The sequence below is a fragment of the Salvelinus alpinus genome, chromosome 25 (genome assembly GCF_045679555.1).
Source record: "Salvelinus alpinus chromosome 25, SLU_Salpinus.1, whole genome shotgun sequence".
Classification (NCBI taxonomy): domain Eukaryota; kingdom Metazoa; phylum Chordata; class Actinopteri; order Salmoniformes; family Salmonidae; genus Salvelinus; species Salvelinus alpinus.
This window is the reverse complement of record NC_092110.1, coordinates 30,671,474-30,692,876: the sequence shown is the minus strand read 5'-3', so window position 1 is coordinate 30,692,876 and position 21,403 is coordinate 30,671,474. Positions and strand designations below refer to the sequence as shown.

The window sequence follows — 21,403 nt, the reverse complement described above, 5'->3', positions numbered from 1 at the left end:
GAAATAACTATAACTGTCAATAGTAGAAATGTTATAAATAATAGGGACGATAAAAGTCTAAACATGGAAAATGAACATGCTACTATTATTACTAATGTACTAAACAACAATTTTATTTTATTTATTTTATTTCACCTTTATTTAACCAGGTAGGCCAGTTGAGAACAAGTTCTCACTTACAACTGCGACCTGGCCAAGATAAAGCAAAGCAGTGCGACACAAACAACAACACAGTTACACATGGAATAAACAAGCGTACAGTCAATAACACAATAGAAAAAAAGAAAGTCTATATACAGTGTGTGCAAATGGCGTGAGGAGGTAGGCAATAAATAGGCCATAGTAGCGAAGTAATTACAATTTAGCAGATTAACACTGTAGTGATAGATGAGCAGATGATGATCAGCAGATGATGGTGTGTAAGTAGTGATACTGGTGTGCAAAAGAGCAGAAAAGTAAATAAAAACAATATGGGGATGAGGTAGGTAGATTGGGTGTGCCATTTACAGATGTACTATGTACAGCTGCAGCGATCGGTTAGCTGCTCAGATAGCTGATGTTTAAAGTTAGTGAGGGAAATATCACCAGCTTCAGCAATTTTTGCAATTCATTCCAGTCATTGGCAGCAGAGAACTGGAAGGAAAGGCGCCCAAAGGAGATGTTGGCTTTGGGGATGAACAGTGAGATATACCTGCTGGAGCACGTGCTACGGGTGGGTGTTGTTATCGTGACCAGTGAGCTGAGATAAGGCGGAGCTTTACCTAGCATAGACTTATAGATGACCTGGAGCCAGTGGGTCTGGGAATATGTAGCGAGGGCCAGCCGACTAGAGCATACAGGTCACAGTGGTGGGTGGTATAAGGGGCTTTGGTAACAAATCGGATGTCACTGTGATAGACTACATCTAATTTGCTGAGTAGATTATTGGAAGCTATTTTGTAGATGACATCTACGTCGAGGATCGGTAGGATAGTCAGTTTTACGAGGGTATGTTTGGCGGCGTGAGTGAAGGAGGCGTTGTTGCGGAATAGAAAGCCGATTTCTAGTTTTAATTTTGGATTGGAGATGTTTGATATGAGTCTGGAAGGAGAGTTTACAGTATAGCTAGACACCTAGGTATTTGTAGTTGTCCACGTATTCTAGGTCAGAACCGTCCAGAGTAGTGATGCTAGTCGGGGGTGCGGGCAGCGAACGGTTGAAAAGCATGCATTTTGGTTTTTACTAGCGTTTAAGAGCAGTTGGAGGCCACGGAAGGAGTGTTGTATGGCATTGAAGCTCGTTTGGAGATGAGTTAACACAGTGTCCAAAGAAGGGCCAGAAGTATACAGAATGGTGTCGTCTGCGTAGAGGTGGATCAGGGAATCACCCGCAGCAAGAGCGACATCGTTTATATATACAGAGAAAAGAGTCGGTCTGAGAATTGAACCCTGTGGTACCCCCATAGAGACTGCCAGAGGTCCGGTCAACAGGCCCTCCGATTTGACACACTGATCTCTGTCTGCGATGTAGTTGGTGACCAGGCGAGGCAGTCATTTGAGAAGCCAAGGCTATTGAGTCTGCCGATAAGAATATGGTGATTGACAGAGTCGAAAGCCTTGGCCAGGTCGATGAAGACGGCTGCACAGTACTGTCTTTTATCGATGGCGGTTATGATATCGTTTAGTACCTCTCGCTCTCGCTCGCTCGCTCTCTCTCTCTCTCTCGCTCTCTCCTGTCATTTTTTTTCTCTCTCTCTAACCATCACTCTGTTTATGGATGAGGTGCGGCTTTGTTTGGCCTTGTAGGAGAAATGAATGGGTCTTGAATACGTAGCAAATACACACACACACACACACACACACACACAGGGAACACACAGGGAACACACTCAGACTCCATGTGACTGTACACTCTGTCTCCATGGAGCAGTCAGAGGCACTGTCATGGAATACTGATGGAGCAACTCAGAGAGGAGGAGAGATAAAGGGAGGAAGATAAAGAGATGGAGGCTAAACTAATTACAGACCCTCTCTGACACTACCTAAACCACTGCTCTCTAACTGTAAAACATCACTGATGAACCCCCGTGTGTGTGTGTTGCACTGTATGGACATGCTCTATAAACCTCTTCCTGGGGACAAAGACCTCATAAATGCTTGAGAGAGAGTGTTTACATTTTGTCTATTGACTGAAGGGATAACTGAGTGTGTTTAATGTAATGTCTTCATGTACTGCACTGTGACGTACTGACTTTGAGAGAGATAAATCCTGAACAGGTAATCAAATGGTTACCCGGACTATTTGCACTGTGTGCCCCCCCCCCCCCCAAACCCCTCTTTTACGCTGCTGCTGCTCTCTGTTTATCATATATGCATAGTCACTTTAACTATACATTCATGTACATACTACCTCAATTGGGCCGACCAGCCAGTGCTCCTGCACATTGGCTAACCGGGCTATCTGCATTGTGTCCCACCACCCGCCAACCCCTCTTTTACGCTACTGCTACTCTCTGTTCATCATATATGCATAGTCACTTTAACCATATCTACATGTACATACTACCTCAATCAGCCTGACTAACCGGTGTCTGTATATAGCCTCGCTACTTTTATAGCCTTTCTACTGTATATAGCCTCGCTACTGTTTTTCACTGTCTTTTTACTGTTTTATTTATTTACCTACCTATTGTTCACCTAATACCTTTTTTGCACCATTGGTTAGAGCCTGTAAGTAAGCATTTCACTGTAAGGTCTACTACACCTGTTGTATTTTGCGCACGTGACAAATAAACTTGATTTGATTTGAATCACACAGACCCACAAACAATTTGAAAACAAATCAAACATTGATGAACTCCCATATCTGTTAGGTGAAATACCGCAATCACAGCGGCAGGTAATACTGAGAGTAAAGGCTGAGCTGTAGTGTGGTTCTGACTGTCTCAATCAATCTGCTTTTACACACACACACACACACACACACACACACACACACACACACACACACACACACACACACACACACACACACACACACATGCTCATCATTCCATCTGAAAACACTGCAGCCGCTCCAACCTCAGATAATGTAGAACAACGAGGCCTCATCTCAGACACTGGGCACCATGCTGCCTTTATTGCTCTCTTGACTACTTGTGTGTGTGTGTGTGTGTGTGTGTAACTGGATCTCAGGCTGGGTGTATTACCTGTTGGCAGATGTCCTCCTCCCCCCCTCCCCCCCTCTAAGGGTGAGGAACAGAGGGAGAGAGAGAACACTGAAAGGGTAGAAAGAGAAGAAGAGGGAAGTGGTTGAGGTAATTCATGTAACTCGGAGGGGCTCAGGGGTAGTGTGTTGTAACTCGGAGGGGCTCAGGGGTAGTGTGTTGTAACTCGGAGGGGCTCAGGGGTAGTGTGTTGTAACTCGGAGGGGCTCAGGGGTAGTGTGTTGTAACTCGGAGGGGCTCAGGGGTAGTGTGTTGTAACTCGGAGGGGCTCAGGGGTAGTGTGTTGTAACTCGGAGAGGCTCAGGGGTAGTGTGTTGTAACTCGGAGGGGCTCAGGGGTAGTGTGTTGTAACTCGGAGGGGCTCAGGGGTAGTGTGTTGTAACTCGGAGGGGCTCAGGGGTAGTGTGTTGTAACTCGGAGGGGCTCAGGGGTAGTGTGTTGTAACTCGGAGGGGCTCAGGGGTAGTGTGTTGTAACTCGGAGAGGCTCAGGGGTAGTGTGTTGTAACTCGGAGGGGCTCAGGGGTAGTGTGTTGTAACTCGGAGGGGCTCAGGGGTAGTGTGTTGTAACTCGGAGGGGCTCAGGGGTAGTGTGTTGTAACTCGGAGGGGCTCAGGGGTAGTGTGTTGTAACTCGGAGGGGCTCAGGGGTAGTGTGTTGTAACTCGGAGGGGCTCAGGGGTAGTGTGTTGTAACTCGGAGAGGCTCAGGGGTAGTGTGTTGTAACTCGGAGGGGCTCAGGGGTAGTGTGTTGTAACTCGGAGGGGCTCAGGGGTAGTGTGTTGTAACTCGGAGGGGCTCAGGGGTAGTGTGTTGTAACTCGGAGGGGCTCAGGGGTAGTGTGTTGTAACTCGGAGGGGCTCAGGGGTAGTGTGTTGTAACTCGGAGGGGCTCAGGGGTAGTGTGTTGTAACTCGGAGGGGCTCAGGGGTAGTGTGTTGTAACTCGGAGGGGCTCAGGGGTAGTGTGTTGTAACTCGGAGGGGCTCAGGGGTAGTGTGTTGTAACTCGGAGGGGCTCAGGGGTAGTGTGTTGTAACTCGGAGGGGCTCAGGGGTAGTGTGTTGTAACTCGGAGGGGCTCAGGGGTAGTGTGTTGTAACTCGGAGGGGCTCAGGGGTAGTGTGTTGTAACTCGGAGGGGCTCAGGGGTAGTGTGTTGTAACTCGGAGGGGCTCAGGGGTAGTGTGTTGTAACTCGGAGGGGCTCAGGGGTAGTGTGTTGTGTAACGGGTCATGTCAGTCGCAACTGAACGTCTTTTGTTTAAAAGTCTGTCTGTCAATGTGGGAAGGCAGTGTTCATTTTACTATAGGAGCAGGGTACACACCTAAACCCCTTCCTTCCTTCACACACTCTGTCCCTAAACCGACGCAGGTCGACCTTTATTACCACGAGTCTTGTCCTGGAGGCAGAACTAGTTGATTTCTGCTAGATGGGCCAGCTGCAAAAATGTATGAAAACAAAAATGTGATTTTTGGTTTTAATTTAAGGTTAGGGTTAGACATTAGGGTTAGCAGTGTGGTTAGGGTTAAAATCTGATTTTATGAACTCGTGGCTATGCCAGCTAGTGACCACGTTGACCTGATCATACGATCATTTGTTTGTGTCCTGCTTCCGTTGTGTGCCTGATTTTTAAAGATGTAGGCTATTAATCAGGTTCAGGATCCTGAGGGGTTCTTCCAGAACATGAAGGGCTGTGTGTGTGTGTGTGTTGGCATGAAGGGTTGCTTCACACACACACACACACACACACACACACACACACACACACACACACACACACACACACACACACACACACACACACACACACATATGCAGGTCAGTCTCAGCAGCACATATGCTTTATTGATACAGGGCTGGTAACAGAGGTGTGGTTAGAGAGGTGTGGGAGCCCTCAGACATACTGTTTAAACAATGTAACAGCCAGCCCATAGAGTACACACAGTATGAACCCTCTATACACTGCTTGTTAAACTTCATGTCTGGACATGCTTCATACTATACACAGAAGAAGACCTAGTTTAGCCACAGTCTCAAGCCTGGAATATACTGACTCATTTGAAATAACAGACAGTACGTAAACATTTAAATGCCACCAAGCAGAAATGTGTAATGTTAAAGTAAGCTAACGTTGTAATATCTGACATTCCAGGTCCATATTGCTGCTAACGTGCTTCAGGGGTCTCCGTTAACTTTTTAAAACGGTCTGCATTTCATAATGTCATTAGACTTATTTGCGTTGGGCTTAATAAGACTTTAGTATGTATGCAGGAACAGAAGAGAACATTTTCAAATGTTCACCTGTCTGTATTATAGGCTTGAGTTCCACCCCTGGACAGTATGCATTATGGAAGGTTCTACAGACTTCTCAGTAGCTTCTTTGTCATTTCTGACCCTTCAACCCGAGCTCCAGGTTTTGGTGTAATGGGACGTGTGTATGTGGCTGTGAACACGTTACTTGTGAGTACCAGAAGTCCTCATAAGAATCGTAAACCAATTACAATTCAGAGAAGTGAGGACATTTTGCTATTTTAGGCTTAGTGGTTAGGATTACTGTTGGAATTAGGGTTAAGGTTAGGTTTATGGTTATGGTTAGGTTCAATTATTGGTCCCCAAAAAGTTGGGAGAGCGAGTGGATGGAGTGGGGAGGGGGGTGGGGAGCGAGGGGATGGAGGGGTGGGGGGAGGAGCGAGGGGATGGACGGAGGAGGAGATGAGGGGATGGGGGTGGGGGGAGGAGCGAGGGGATGGATGGAGGAGGAGATGAGGGGATGGGGGTGGGGGGAGGAGCGAGGGGATGGATGGAGGAGATGAATGGAGGAGGAGGGGAGGAGCGAGGAGATGAATGGAGGAGGAGGGGAGGGGTTGTGGGAAAGAAAGGATTCATATCTGTCTGCTGAATGTTATGGTTAACATCAAATCACATCTAACTTTATTGAGACAGCATTTAATAAACAGTGCCCGTTGATTCAATAGCTGTCCAGTTAAGTAGATGTATGGTCCATAAGCACTATAAAGTCCCTGTGGTCCCTGTGGCTGAGACGTGTGTGTCTTTATTGGGTTATTTAATGAGGGACACATTACAGCTGTCATACATTCTACAGAGGGTCTGAGGGTTCAGAACATTACAGCGTCATACATCCTACAGAGGGTCTGAGGGTTCAGAACATTACAGCGTCATACATCCTACAGAGGGTCTGAGGGTTCAGAACATTACAGCTGTCATACATCCTACAGAGGGTCTGAGGGTTCAGAACATTACAGCGTCATACATCCTACAGAGGGTCTGAGGGTTCAGAACATTACAGCTGTCATACATCCTACAGAGGGTCTGAGGGGGTCAGAACATTACAGCGTCATACATCCTACAGAGGGTCTGAGGGTTCAGAACATTACAGCTGTCATACATCCTACAGAGGGTCTGAGGGTTCAGAACATTACAGCTGTCATACATCCTACAGAGGGTCTGAGGGTTCAGAACATTACAGCGTCATACATCCTACAGAGGGTCTGAGAGTTCAGAACATTACAGCTGTCATACATCCTACAGAGGGTCTGAGGGTTCAGAACATTACAGCTGTCATACATCCTACAGAGGGTCTGAGGGTTCAGAACATTACAGCTGTCATACATCCTACAGAGGGTCTGAGGGTTCAGAACATTACAGCGTCATACATCCTACAGAGGGTCTGAGGGTTCAGAACATTACAGCGTCATACATCCTACAGAGGGTCTGAGGGTTCAGAACATTACAGCTGTCATACATCCTACAGAGGGTCTGAGGGGTCAGAACATTACAGCTGTCATACATCCTACAGAGGGTCTGAGGGTTCAGAACATTACAGCGTCATACATCCTACAGAGGGTCTGAGGGTTCAGAGCATTACAGCGTCATACATCCTACAGAGGGTCTGAGGGTTCAGAACATTACAGCTGTCATACATCCTACAGAGGGTCTGAGGGTTCAGAACATTACAGCTGTCATACATCCTACAGAGGGTCTGAGGGTTCAGAACATTACAGCGTCATACATCCTACAGAGGGTCTGAGGGTTCAGAACATTACAGCTGTCATACATCCTACAGAGGGTCTGAGGGGTCAGAACATTACAGCCGTCATACATCCTACAGAGGGTCTGAGGGTTCAGAACATTACAGCGTCATACATCCTACAGAGGGTCTGAGGGTTCAGAACATTACAGCTGTCATACATCCTACAGAGGGTCTGAGGGGTCAGAACATTACAGCTGTCATACATCCTACAGAGGGTCTGAGGGTTCAGAACATTACAGCGTCATACATCCTACAGAGGGTCTGAGGGTTCAGAGCATTACAGCGTCATACATCCTACAGAGGGTCTGAGGGTTCAGAACATTACAGCTGTCATACATCCTACAGAGGGTCTGAGGGTTCAGAACATTACAGCTGTCATACATCCTACAGAGGGTCTGAGGGTTCAGAACATTACAGCGTCATACATCCTACAGAGGGTCTGAGGGTTCAGAACATTACAGCTGTCATACATCCTACAGAGGGTCTGAGGGTTCAGAACATTACAGCGTCATACATCCTACAGAGGGTCTGAGGGTTCAGAACATTACAGCTGTCATACATCCTACAGAGGGTCTGAGGGTTCAGAACATTACAGCGTCATACATCCTACAGAGGGTCTGAGGGTTCAGAACATTACAGCTGTCATACATCCTACAGAGGGTCTGAGGGTTCAGAACATTACAGCGTCATACATCCTACAGAGGGTCTGAGGGGTCAGAACATTACAGCCGTCATACATCCTACAGAGGGTCTGAGGGTTCAGAACATTACAGCCGTCATACATCCTACAGAGGGTCTGAGGGTTCAGAACATTACAGCCGTCATACATCCTACAGAGGGTCTGAGGGTTCAGAACATTACAGCGTCATACATCCTACAGAGGGTCTGAGGGTTCAGAACATTACAGCTGTCATACATCCTACAGAGGGTCTGAGGGTTCAGAACATTACAGCTGTCATACATCCTACAGAGGGTCTGAGGGTTCAGAACATTACAGCTGTCATACATCCTACAGAGGGTCTGAGGGTTCAGAACATTACAGCGTCATACATCCTACAGAGGGTCTGAGGGTTCAGAACATTACAGCCGTCATACATCCTACAGAGGGTCTGAGGGTTCAGAACATTACAGCGTCATACATCCTACAGAGGGTCTGAGGGTTCAGAACATTACAGCGTCATACATCCTACAGAGGGTCTGAGGGTTCAGAACATTACAGCGTCATACATCCTACAGAGGGTCTGAGGGTTCAGAACATTACAGCTGTCATACATCCTACAGAGGGTCTGAGGGTTCAGAATATTACAGCGTCATACATCCTACAGAGGGTCTGAGGGTTCAGAACATTACAGTTGTCATACATCCTACAGAGGGTCTGAGGGTTCAGAACATTACAGCTGTCATACATCCTACAGAGGGTCTGAGAGTTCAGAACATTACAGCTGTCATACATCCTACAGAGGGTCTGAGGGTTCAGAACATTACAGCGTCATACATCCTACAGAGGGTCTGAGGGTTCAGAACATTACAGCGTCATACATCCTACAGAGGGTCTGAGGGTTCAGAACATTACAGCGTCATACATCCTACAGAGGGTCTGAGAGTTCAGAACATTACAGCGTCATACATCCTACAGAGGGTCTGAGACATCTGTCATACATCCTACAGAGGGTCTGAGGGTTCAGAACATTACAGCGTCATACATCCTACAGAGGGTCTGAGGGTTCAGAACATTACAGCGTCATACATCCTACAGAGGGTCTGAGGGTTCAGAACATTACAGCCGTCATACATCCTACAGAGGGTCTGAGGGTTCAGAACATTACAGCGTCATACATCCTACAGAGGGTCTGAGGGTTCAGAACATTACAGCGTCATACATCCTACAGAGGGTCTGAGGGGTCAGAACATTACAGCGTCATACATCCTACAGAGGGTCTGAGGGTTCAGAACATTACAGCTGTCATACATCCTACAGAGGGTCTGAGGGTTCAGAACATTACAGCGTCATACATCCTACAGAGGGTCTGAGGGGTCAGAACATTACAGCCGTCATACATCCTACAGAGGGTCTGAGGGTTCAGAACATTACAGCGTCATACATCCTACAGAGGGTCTGAGGGTTCAGAACATTACAGCCGTCATACATCCTACAGAGGGTCTGAGGGTTCAGAACATTACAGCGTCATACATCCTACAGAGGGTCTGAGGGTTCAGAACATTACAGCGTCATACATCCTACAGAGGGTCTGAGGGTTCAGAACATTACAGCGTCATACATCCTACAGAGGGTCTGAGAGTTCAGAACATTACAGCTGTCATACATCCTACAGAGGGTCTGAGGGTTCAGAACATTACAGCGTCATACATCCTACAGAGGGTCTGAGACATCTATCATACATCCTACAGAGGGTCTGAGGGTTCAGAACATTACAGCGTCATACATCCTACAGAGGGTCTGAGGGTTCAGAACATTACAGCGTCATACATCCTACAGAGGGTCTGAGGGTTCAGAACATTACAGCTGTCATACATCCTACAGAGGGTCTGAGGGTTCAGAATATTACAGCGTCATACATCCTACAGAGGGTCTGAGGGTTCAGAACATTACAGTTGTCATACATCCTACAGAGGGTCTGAGGGTTCAGAACATTACAGCTGTCATACATCCTACAGAGGGTCTGAGAGTTCAGAACATTACAGCTGTCATACATCCTACAGAGGGTCTGAGGGTTCAGAACATTACAGCGTCATACATCCTACAGAGGGTCTGAGGCTTCAGAACATTACAGCGTCATACATCCTACAGAGGGTCTGAGGGTTCAGAACATTACAGCGTCATACATCCTACAGAGGGTCTGAGAGTTCAGAACATTACAGCGTCATACATCCTACAGAGGGTCTGAGACATCTGTCATACATCCTACAGAGGGTCTGAGGGTTCAGAACATTACAGCGTCATACATCCTACAGAGGGTCTGAGGGTTCAGAACATTACAGCGTCATACATCCTACAGAGGGTCTGAGGGTTCAGAACATTACAGCCGTCATACATCCTACAGAGGGTCTGAGGGTTCAGAACATTACAGCGTCATACATCCTACAGAGGGTCTGAGGGTTCAGAACATTACAGCGTCATACATCCTACAGAGGGTCTGAGGGGTCAGAACATTACAGCGTCATACATCCTACAGAGGGTCTGAGGGTTCAGAACATTACAGCTGTCATACATCCTACAGAGGGTCTGAGGGTTCAGAACATTACAGCGTCATACATCCTACAGAGGGTCTGAGGGTTCAGAACATTACAGCGTCATACATCCTACAGAGGGTCTGAGGGTTCAGAACATTACAGCGTCATACATCCTACAGAGGGTCTGAGGGTTCAGAACATTACAGCGTCATACATCCTACAGAGGGTCTGAGAGTTCAGAACATTACAGCGTCATACATCCTACAGAGGGTCTGAGGGTTCAGAACATTACAGCGTCATACATCCTACAGAGGGTCTGAGGGTTCAGAACATTACAGCGTCATACATCCTACAGAGGGTCTGAGGGTTCAGAACATTACAGCTGTCATACATCCTACAGAGGGTCTGAGGGTTCAGAATATTACAGCGTCATACATCCTACAGAGGGTCTGAGGGTTCAGAACATTACAGTTGTCATACATCCTACAGAGGGTCTGAGGGTTCAGAACATTACAGCTGTCATACATCCTACAGAGGGTCTGAGAGTTCAGAACATTACAGCTGTCATACATCCTACAGAGGGTCTGAGGGTTCAGAACATTACAGCGTCATACATCCTACAGAGGGTCTGAGGGTTCAGAACATTACAGCGTCATACATCCTACAGAGGGTCTGAGGGTTCAGAACATTACAGCGTCATACATCCTACAGAGGGTCTGAGAGTTCAGAACATTACAGCGTCATACATCCTACAGAGGGTCTGAGACATCTGTCATACATCCTACAGAGGGTCTGAGGGTTCAGAACATTACAGCGTCATACATCCTACAGAGGGTCTGAGGGTTCAGAACATTACAGCGTCATACATCCTACAGAGGGTCTGAGGGTTCAGAACATTACAGCCGTCATACATCCTACAGAGGGTCTGAGGGTTCAGAACATTACAGCGTCATACATCCTACAGAGGGTCTGAGGGTTCAGAACATTACAGCGTCATACATCCTACAGAGGGTCTGAGGGGTCAGAACATTACAGCGTCATACATCCTACAGAGGGTCTGAGGGTTCAGAACATTACAGCTGTCATACATCCTACAGAGGGTCTGAGGGTTCAGAACATTACAGCGTCATACATCCTACAGAGGGTCTGAGGGTTCAGAACATTACAGCGTCATACATCCTACAGAGGGTCTGAGGGTTCAGAACATTACAGCGTCATACATCCTACAGAGGGTCTGAGGGTTCAGAACATTACAGCGTCATACATCCTACAGAGGGTCTGAGAGTTCAGAACATTACAGCGTCATACATCCTACAGAGGGTCTGAGGGTTCAGAACATTACAGCTGTCATACATCCTACAGAGGGTCTGAGGGTTCAGAACATTACAGCGTCATACATCCTACAGAGGGTCTGAGGGTTCAGAACATTACAGCGTCATACATCCTACAGAGGGTCTGAGGGTTCAGAACATTACAGCGTCATACATCCTACAGAGGGTCTGAGAGTTCAGAACATTACAGCTGTCATACATCCTACAGAGGGTCTGAGGGTTCAGAACATTACAGCTGTCATACATCCTACAGAGGGTCTGAGGGTTCAGAACATTACAGCGTCATACATCCTACAGAGGGTCTGAGAGTTCAGAACATTACAGCGTCATACATCCTACAGAGGGTCTGAGGGTTCAGAACATTACAGCGTCATACATCCTACAGAGGGTCTGAGAGTTCAGAACATTACAGCGTCATACATCCTACAGAGGGTCTGAGGGTTCAGAACATTACAGCTGTCATACATCCTACAGAGGGTCTGAGGGGTCAGAACATTACAGCTGTCATACATCCTACAGAGGGTCTGAAGGTTCAGAACATTACAGCTGTCATACATCCTACAGAGGGTCTGAGGGTTCAGAACATTACAGCTGTCATACATCCTACAGAGGGTCTGAGGGTTCAGAACATTACAGCCGTCATACATCCTACAGAGGGTCTGAGGGTTCAGAACATTACAGCGTCATACATCCTACAGAGGGTCTGAGGGTTCAGAACATTACAGCTGTCATACATCCTACAGAGGGTCTGAGGGTTCAGAACATTACAGCGTCATACATCCTACAGAGGGTCTGAGGGTTCAGAACATTACAGCTGTCTTACATCCTACAGAGGGTCTGAGGGTTCAGAACATTACAGCTGTCATACATCCTACAGAGGGTCTGAGGGTTCAGAACATTACAGCTGTCATACATCCTACAGAGGGTCTGAGGGTTCAGAACATTACAGCTGTCATACATCCTACAGAGGGTCTGAGAGTTCAGAACATTACAGCCGTCATACATCCTACAGAGGGTCTGAGGGTTCAGAACATTACAGCGTCATACATCCTACAGAGGGTCTGAGGGTTCAGAACATTACAGCTGTCATACATCCTACAGAGGGTCTGAGGGTTCAGAACATTACAGCGTCATACATCCTACAGAGGGTCTGAGACATCTGTCATACATCCTACAGAGGGTCTGAGGGTTCAGAGTAGTACTATATTGGTGGTAGTGGTAGGAGTAATTACTACTAAAAAGTTCCAAAAGGGTTCTTCGGCTGTCCCCATCACAGAACCCTATTTTGGTTCCAGGTAGAACCCTTTTTTGGTTCCATGTAGAACCCTCTGTGGAAACCTGGACCCCAAAAGGGTTCTTCAAAGGTTTATCCTATGGCGACAGCTGAAAAACCCTTTTAGGTTCTAGATAGCACTATTTTTTTCTGAGTGTCTACATGTAGTAGAGGTAATAATACTAATAATACTGTACTTATATAGTGTAATGAAAACATTATTTGGTCATACTATATATCAGATGGTATTGAAGGAGGGTAGAGGTGAGGGCGCTACTCTATGGAAGGAGTTATCCAGATCAGTTCTACTGTCCTTCACTCACTAGCAACCCTTAGGACCAGAGGAGCTGGTTTGTTTATGTGTGTGTCACAGAGGCTGGTTGGTCACAGCTCATTCCAGCTCCCATTACATAGAGCGGTGTTAAGACGGGAACTGTTTTAGCGTGTGTTAGTGTGGCCCTGGTTAGTGATGGTGATTGGGTCTATAAATAACAGACAAAGAGCCCTGTGTGTGTGTGTGTGTGTGTTTGCTCAGCAGCACCGAAACAAATACATGTGAATTAGTGTCAGAGAGAAGAGGTCCAGCTCGCAGCGTCTCCTAGCATCACTCTGTGTGTGTGTGTGAGCACATAGCCAGGTCAGTAAACATTCACCTGGACTGGTTAGGCCACTACCTGGAACACCGTTAGATCCTCATCTTTTATATGGGAGAGATGAGAACATAACAAGGACGGGAAGCATAGAAATAGCGCCCATAGAACAGATCTACCGCTTATCAGACTTGCTTTCAATACGAATGACAGAGCTATGACTCACATTTCCATGTGAATTTGGTCAGGTCACCCACAAAGCTACATAAGTAACTTATGTTTACCTGTCGACTAAAACCCCTGTACCTGATATAATGTATACCATTTAACAAACAGTTTTATCCAAAGTGACTTACAGTCATGCTTGAATAGATTTTCATAGGGGTGGCCCCAACGGGAATCAAACCCACCAATTCTGCCATTTCAAGACTATTACACATTGATGTGTGTGTGTGTCAGGCGCCTACCCTGGTGATAGACATATAGGAGCTCTCTGCCTATTGAGTCATGGTGGGAGGTTTGCTAGAGAATAATGCTGCCTTCAGACTCCAGGCTTCATACAGGCATAGCAGAGTGGAGAATAATGCTGCCTTCAGACTCCAGGCTTCATACAGGCATAGCAGAGTGGAGAATAATGCTGCCTTCAGACTCCAGGCTTCATACAGGTATAGCAGAGTGGAGAATAATGCTGCCTTCAGACTCCAGGCTTCATACAGGTATAGCAGAGTGGAGAATAATGCTGCCTTCAGACTCCAGGCTTCATACAGGCATAGCAGAGTGGAGAATAATGCTGCCTTCAGACTCCAGGCTTCATACAGGCATAGCAGAGTGGAGAATAATGCTGCCTTCAGACTCCAGGCTTCATACAGGTATAGCAGAGTGGAGAATAATGCTTCCTTCAGACTCCAGGCTTCATACAGGCATAGCAGAGTGGAGAATAATGCTGCCTTCAGACTCCAGGCTTCATACAGGTATAGCAGAGTGGAGAATAATGCTGCCTTCAGACTCCAGGCTTCATACAGGTATAGCAGAGTGGAGAATAATGCTGCCTTCAGACTCCAGGCTTTATACAGGTATAGCAGAGTGGAGAATAATGCTGCCTTCAGACTCCAGGCTTTATACAGGTATAGCAGAGTGGAGAATAATGCTGCCTTCAGACTCCAGGCTTTATACAGGTATAGCAGAGTGGAGAATAATGCTGCCTTCAGACTCCAGGCTTTATACAGGTATAGCAGAGTGGAGAATAATGCTGCCTTCAGACTCCAGGCTTTATACAGGTATAGCAGAGTGGAGAATAATGCTGCCTTCAGACTCCAGGCTTTATACAGGTATAGCAGAGTGGAGAATAATGCTATACAGGTATAGCAGAGTGGAGAATAATGCTGCCTTCAGACTCCAGGCTTTATACAGGTATAGCAGAGTGGAGAATAATGCTGCCTTCAGACTCCAGGCTTTATACAGGTATAGCAGAGTGGAGAATAATGCTGCCTTCAGACTCCAGGCTTTATACAGGTATAGCAGAGTGGAGAATAATGCTGCCTTCAGACTCCAGGCTTTATACAGGTATAGCAGAGTGGAGAATAATGCTGCCTTCAGACTCCAGGCTTTATACAGGTATAGCAGAGTGGAGAATAATGCTGCCTTCAGACTCCAGGCTTTATACAGGTATAGCAGAGTGGAGAATAATGCTGCCTTCAGACTCCAGGCTTTATACAGGTATAGCAGAGTGGAGAATAATGCTGCCTTCAGACTCCAGGCTTTATACAGGTATAGCAGAGTGGAGAATAATGCTGCCTTCAGACTCCAGGCTTTATACAGGTATAGCAGAGTGGAGAATAATGCTGCCTTCAGACTCCAGGCTTCATACAGGCATAGCAGAGTGGAGAATAATGCTGCCTTCAGACTCCAGGCTTTATACAGGTATAGCAGAGTGGAGAATAATGCTGCCTTCAGACTCCAGGCTTTATACAGGTATAGCAGAGTGGAGAATAATGCTGCCTTCAGACTCCAGGCTTTATACAGGTATAGCAGAGTGGAGAATAATGCTGCCTTCAGACTCCAGGCTTTATACAGGTATAGCAGAGTGGAGAATAATGCTGCCTTCAGACTGCAGGCTTCATACAGGTATAGCAGAGTGGAGAATAATGCTGCCTTCAGACTCCAGGCTTCATACAGGTATAGCAGAGTGGAGAATAATGCTGCCTTCAGACTCCAGGCTTTATACAGGTATAGCAGAGTGGAGAATAATGCTGCCTTCAGACTCCAGGCTTTATACAGGTATAGCAGAGTGGAGAATAATGCTGCCTTCAGACTCCAGGCTTTATACAGGTATAGCAGAGTGGAGAATAATGCTGCCTTCAGACTCCAGGCTTTATACAGGTATAGCAGAGTGGAGAATAATGCTGCCTTCAGACTCCAGGCTTTATACAGGTATAGCAGAGTGGAGAATAATGCTGCCTTCAGACTTCAGGCTTCATACAGGTATAGCAGAGTGGAGAATAATGCTGCCTTCAGACTCCAGGCTTTATACAGGTATAGCAGAGTGGAGAATAATGCTGCCTTCAGACTCCAGGCTTCATACAGGTATAGCAGAGTGGAGAATAATGCTGCCTTCAGACTCCAGGCTTCATACAGGTATAGCAGAGTGGAGAATAATGCTGCCTTCAGACTCCAGGCTTCATACAGGTATAGCAGAGTGGAGAATAATGCTGCCTTCAGACTCCAGGCTTTATACAGGTATAGCAGAGTGGAGAATAATGCTGCCTTCAGACTGCAGGCTTCATACAGGTATAGCAGAGTGGAGAATAATGCTGCCTTCAGACTCCAGGCTTCATACAGGTATAGCAGAGTGGAGAATAATGCTGCCTTCAGACTCCAGGCTTTATACAGGTATAGCAGAGTGGAGAATAATGCTGCCTTCAGACTCCAGGCTTTATACAGGTATAGCAGAGTGGAGAATAATGCTGCCTTCAGACTGCAGGCTTCATACAGGTATAGCAGAGTGGAGAATAATGCTGCCTTCAGACTCCAGGCTTCATACAGGTATAGCAGAGTGGAGAATAATGCTGCCTTCAGACTCCAGGCTTTATACAGGTATAGCAGAGTGGAGAATAATGCTGCCTTCAGACTCCAGGCTTTATACAGGTATAGCAGAGTGGAGAATAATGCTGCCTTCAGACTCCAGGCTTTATACAGGTATAGCAGAGTGGAGAATAATGCTGCCTTCAGACTCCAGGCTTTATACAGGTATAGCAGAGTGGAGAATAATGCTGCCTTCAGACTCCAGGCTTTATACAGGTATAGCAGAGTGGAGAATAATGCTGCCTTCAGACTCCAGGCTTCATACAGGTATAGCAGAGTGGAGAATAATGCTGCCTTCAGACTCCAGGCTTTATACAGGTATAGCAGAGTGGAGAATAATGCTGCCTTCAGACTCCAGGCTTCATACAGGTATAGCAGAGTGGAGAATAATGCTGCCTTCAGACTCCAGGCTTCATACAGGTATAGCAGAGTGGAGAATAATGCTGCCTTCAGACTCCAGGCTTCATACAGGTATAGCAGAGTGGAGAATAATGCTGCCTTCAGACTCCAGGCTTCATACAGGTATAGCAGAGTGGAGAATAATGCTGCCTTCAGACTCCAGGCTTCATACAGGTATAGCAGAGTGGAGAATAATGCTGCCTTCAGACTCCAGGCTTCATACAGGTATAGCAGAGTGGAGAATAATGCTGCCTTCAGACTCCAGGCTTCATACAGGTATAGCAGAGTGGAGAATAATGCTGCCTTCAGACTCCAGGCTTCATACAGGTATAGCAGAGTGGAGAATAATGCTGCCTTCAGACTCCAGGCTTCATACAGGTATAGCAGAGTGGAGAATAATGCTGCCTTCAGACTCCAGGCTTTATACAGGTATAGCAGAGTGGAGAATAATGCTGCCTTCAGACTCCAGGCTTCATACAGGTATAGCAGAGTGGAGAATAATGCTGCCTTCAGACTCCAGGCTTCATACAGGTATAGCAGAGTGGAGAATAATGCTGCCTTCAGACTCCAGGCTTCATACAGGTATAGCAGAGTGGAGAATAATGCTGCCTTCAGACTCCAGGCTTCATACAGGTATAGCAGAGTGGAGAATAATGCTGCCTTCAGACTCCAGGCTTCATACAGGTATAGCAGAGTGGAGAATAATGCTGCCTTCAGACTCCAGGCTTCATACAGGTATAGCAGAGTGGAGAATAATGCTGCCTTCAGACTCCAGGCTTCATACAGGTATAGCAGAGTCAGGAAGAGTGAAGGTGAATGGCTTTTACCTTCAGAGAGAACAGAAAGAGTTGTGTCCTGTCCTTGTTTGTGCGTATGAACATACTGTTTGCTTGTGTGTGTGTGTGTGTTTCATTTATTGCTGTGTGTCTGCAGGCTGTAGGTTTGGTTTCTTTATGTCTCTGTCTGTCTGTCTGTCTATTCAAATTCAATTCAATGGGCGTTATTGGCATGGGAAACATATATTAACATTGCCTAAGCAAGTGAAGTAGATAATTAACAAAAGTGAAATAAACAATAAAAATGAACAGTTAACATTACACTCCCAGAAGTTCCAAAAGAATAAAGACATTTCAAATGTCATTGTCTATATACTCTCTCTCTCTACACCACCCCCGTTCTCTCTCTACACCACCCCCGTTCTCTCTCTACACCACCCCCGTTCTCTCTCTACACCACCCCCGTTCTCTCTCTACACCACCCCCGTTCTCTCTCTACACCACCCCCGTTCTCTCTCTACACCACCCCCGTTCTCTCTCTACACCACCCCCGTTCTCTCTCTACACCACCCCCGTTCTCTCTCCTCTCTCAATTCAATTTGCTTTATTGGCATGACGTAACAATGTACATATTGCCAAAGCTTATTTACAATATAAAAATGAGAATCAAAATGGTCAACGGGACAACAGTAACAACAATAAACAAGGGTCAAAATAACCATACATTCAACAATAACAATAAGCACATAGTAGAGGACATGTGCAGGTTGATTGGTCTGTCAGACACTGTCCCTCAACTTACGGCAGGCAGCAATGTAGTGCGCTGCCAACCCACAGCTCTCTGCGTCCTCCCCCAACAGGACTGGTAGCCTATCCTCATCAGAGAGGTCTTTGAAACCTTGAATAAGAGTTTCAAATTTGGGGAAATGACACTCTCTAATTGTTTTATATTTTTGACATTATTTAGGAAATGCAGCTCCGTCTCAGGTTCTGCTGTTGTGCAGTGGTTGCACAGCCTTTCCTCTACAGGGAGCCAGGTTTTCCTGTCTCTACCCTTCTCAATGGCAAGGCTGTGCTCACTGAGCCTGTACTTTGTCAAGGTTTTTCTAAGGTTTTGATCAGTAACCATGGTCAAATATTTAGCCGCGGTGTACTGTCGATTTAGGGCCAGATAGCACTGCATTTTGCTCTGTGCTTGTGCTTGTGTTTCCCAATAAGCAATATAGTTTTGTTTTGACTGTGTTGTAATTTGGTTTATCCTGATTGATTGGATGTTCTGGTCCTGAGGCTTCAGTGTGTTAGTAGAACAGGTTTGTGAACTCAGCCCCAGGACCAGCTGGATGAGGGGACTCTTTTCTTTGCTCAGCTCTTGGCATTGCAGGGCTTGGTAGTGATATGAGAGGGGGTCACTGTATTTTAGATGTTTCCAAAACTTAATTGCTCTTTTTTGAGTTTTTATTATTAGTGGATATTTGCCTAATTCTGCCCTGCATGCATTGTTTGTAGTTTTCCTCTGGACATGTAGGAGAATCTTACAGAACTCTGCATGCAGGGTTTCAATGGGATGTTTGTCCCATTTGATGAAATCTTGTTTTGCAAGTGGACCCCACACCTCGCTGCCATAAAGTGCAATTGGTTCAATGACATATTCAATTAGTTTTTGCCAAATTTGAATAGGTATTTCAATTTGAATTTGCTTTTTAATTGCGTAGAATGCCCTGCGTGCTTTCTCTCTACACCCCCCCCCCGTTCTCTCTCCTCGCTCTCTCTCTGTCTCTCTCTCTATCTGTGTCTCTCTCTCTCTCTGTGTCTCTCTGTGTCTCTCTGTGTCTCTCTCTCTCTCTCTCTCTGTCTCTGTCTCGGTCTCGGTCTCGGTCTCTGTCTCTGTCTCTGTCTCTCTCTCTGTCTCTCTCTCTGTGTCTCTCTCTCTCTGTCTCTCTCTCTCTCTGTCTCTCTCTCTCTCTGTGTCTCTCTCTCTCTCTCTCTCTCTCTGTCTCTCTCTCTGTCTCTCTCTCTCTCTGTCTCTCTCTCTCTCTGTCTCTCTCTCTCTCTGTCTCTCTCTCTCTCTGTCTCTCTCTCTCTCTGTCTCTCTCTCTCTCTGTCTCTCTCTCTCTCTGTCTCTCTCTCTCTCTCTGTGTCTCTCTCTCTCTGTCTCTCTCTCTCTCTGTGTCTCTCTCTCTCTGTGTCTCTCTCTCTGTCTCTCTCTCTCTCTGTCTCTCTCTCTCTCTGTGTCTCTCTCTCTCTGTCTCTCTCTCAATTCAATTCAATTCAATTCAATTCAATTCAAGGGGCTTTATTGGCATGGGAAACGTGTTAACATTGCCAAAGCAAGTGAGGTAGATATTATACAAAAGTGAAATAAACAATACAAATTAACAGTAAACATTACACATACAGAAGTTTCAAAACAATAAAGACATTACAAATGTTATATTATATATATACAGTGTTGTAACAATGTACAAATGGTTAAAGCACACAAGTTAAAATAAATAAGCATAAATATGGGTTGTATTTACAATGGTGTTTGTTCTTCACTGGTTGCCCTTTTCTTGTGGCAACAGGTCACAAATCTTGCTGCTGTGATGGCACACTGTGGAATTTCTCCCAGTAGATATGGGAGTTTATCAAAATTGGATTTGTTTTCAAATTCTTTGTGGATCTGTGTAATCTGTGGGAAATATGTCTCTCTAATATGGTCATACATTGGGCAGGAGGTTAGGAAGTGCAGCTCAGTTTCCACCTCATTTTGTGGGCAGTGAGCACATAGCCTGTCTTCTCTTGTCTTCTCTTCTCTCTCTCTGTGTCTCTCTCTCTCTGTGTCTCTCTCTCTGTCTCTCTCTCTCTCTCTCTCAATTCTCAATTCAATTCTCAATTCAAGGGGCTTTATTGGCATGGGAAACATGTGTTAACATTGCCAAAGCAAGTGAGGTAGGTAATATACAAAAGTCAAATAAACAATAAAAATGAACAGTAAACATTACACATACAGAAGTTTCAAAACAATAAAGACATTACAAATGTCATATTATATATATGCAGTGTTGTAACAATGTACAAATGGTTAAAGCACACAAGTTAAAATAAATAAGCATAAATATGGGTTGTCTCTCTCTCTCTCTCTCTCTCTCTCTCTCTCTCTCTCTCTCTCTCTCTCTGTCTCTCTGTCTCTCTCTCTCTCTCTCTCTCTCTCTCTCTCTCTCTCTCTCTCTCTCTCTCTCTCTCTCTCTCTCTCTCTCTCTCTCTCTCTCTCTGTCTCTCTCTGTCTCTCTCTCTCTGTCTCTCTCTCTCTCTCTCTCTCTCTCTCTCTCTCTCTCTGTCTCTGTCTCTGTCTCCCTCTCTCTCTCTCTCTCGCCTCTGCTCTCTCCCCCAACCCTGTTCTCTCTCCTCTCTATCTCTTATTTTTCCCTTTCTCTTCATTTGTTTCTCTGTATCTGTAGTTTCTATCTCTCTCTGAACAACTTGGTTAATGAGTTCTGCCTTTGTCTTTCTTCTTCTGCTAAACCAAAC

The 21,403-nt window shown here is 45.9% G+C and overlaps 1 protein-coding gene across 1 annotated transcript in view; it reads left to right on the top strand.

The window, feature by feature from the left end:
• LOC139553800 (kinesin-like protein KIF26B) overlaps positions 1 to 21,403 on the top strand; it is a 253,595-nt gene that overhangs the window by 61,235 nt on the left and 170,957 nt on the right. The window lies entirely within an intron of this gene.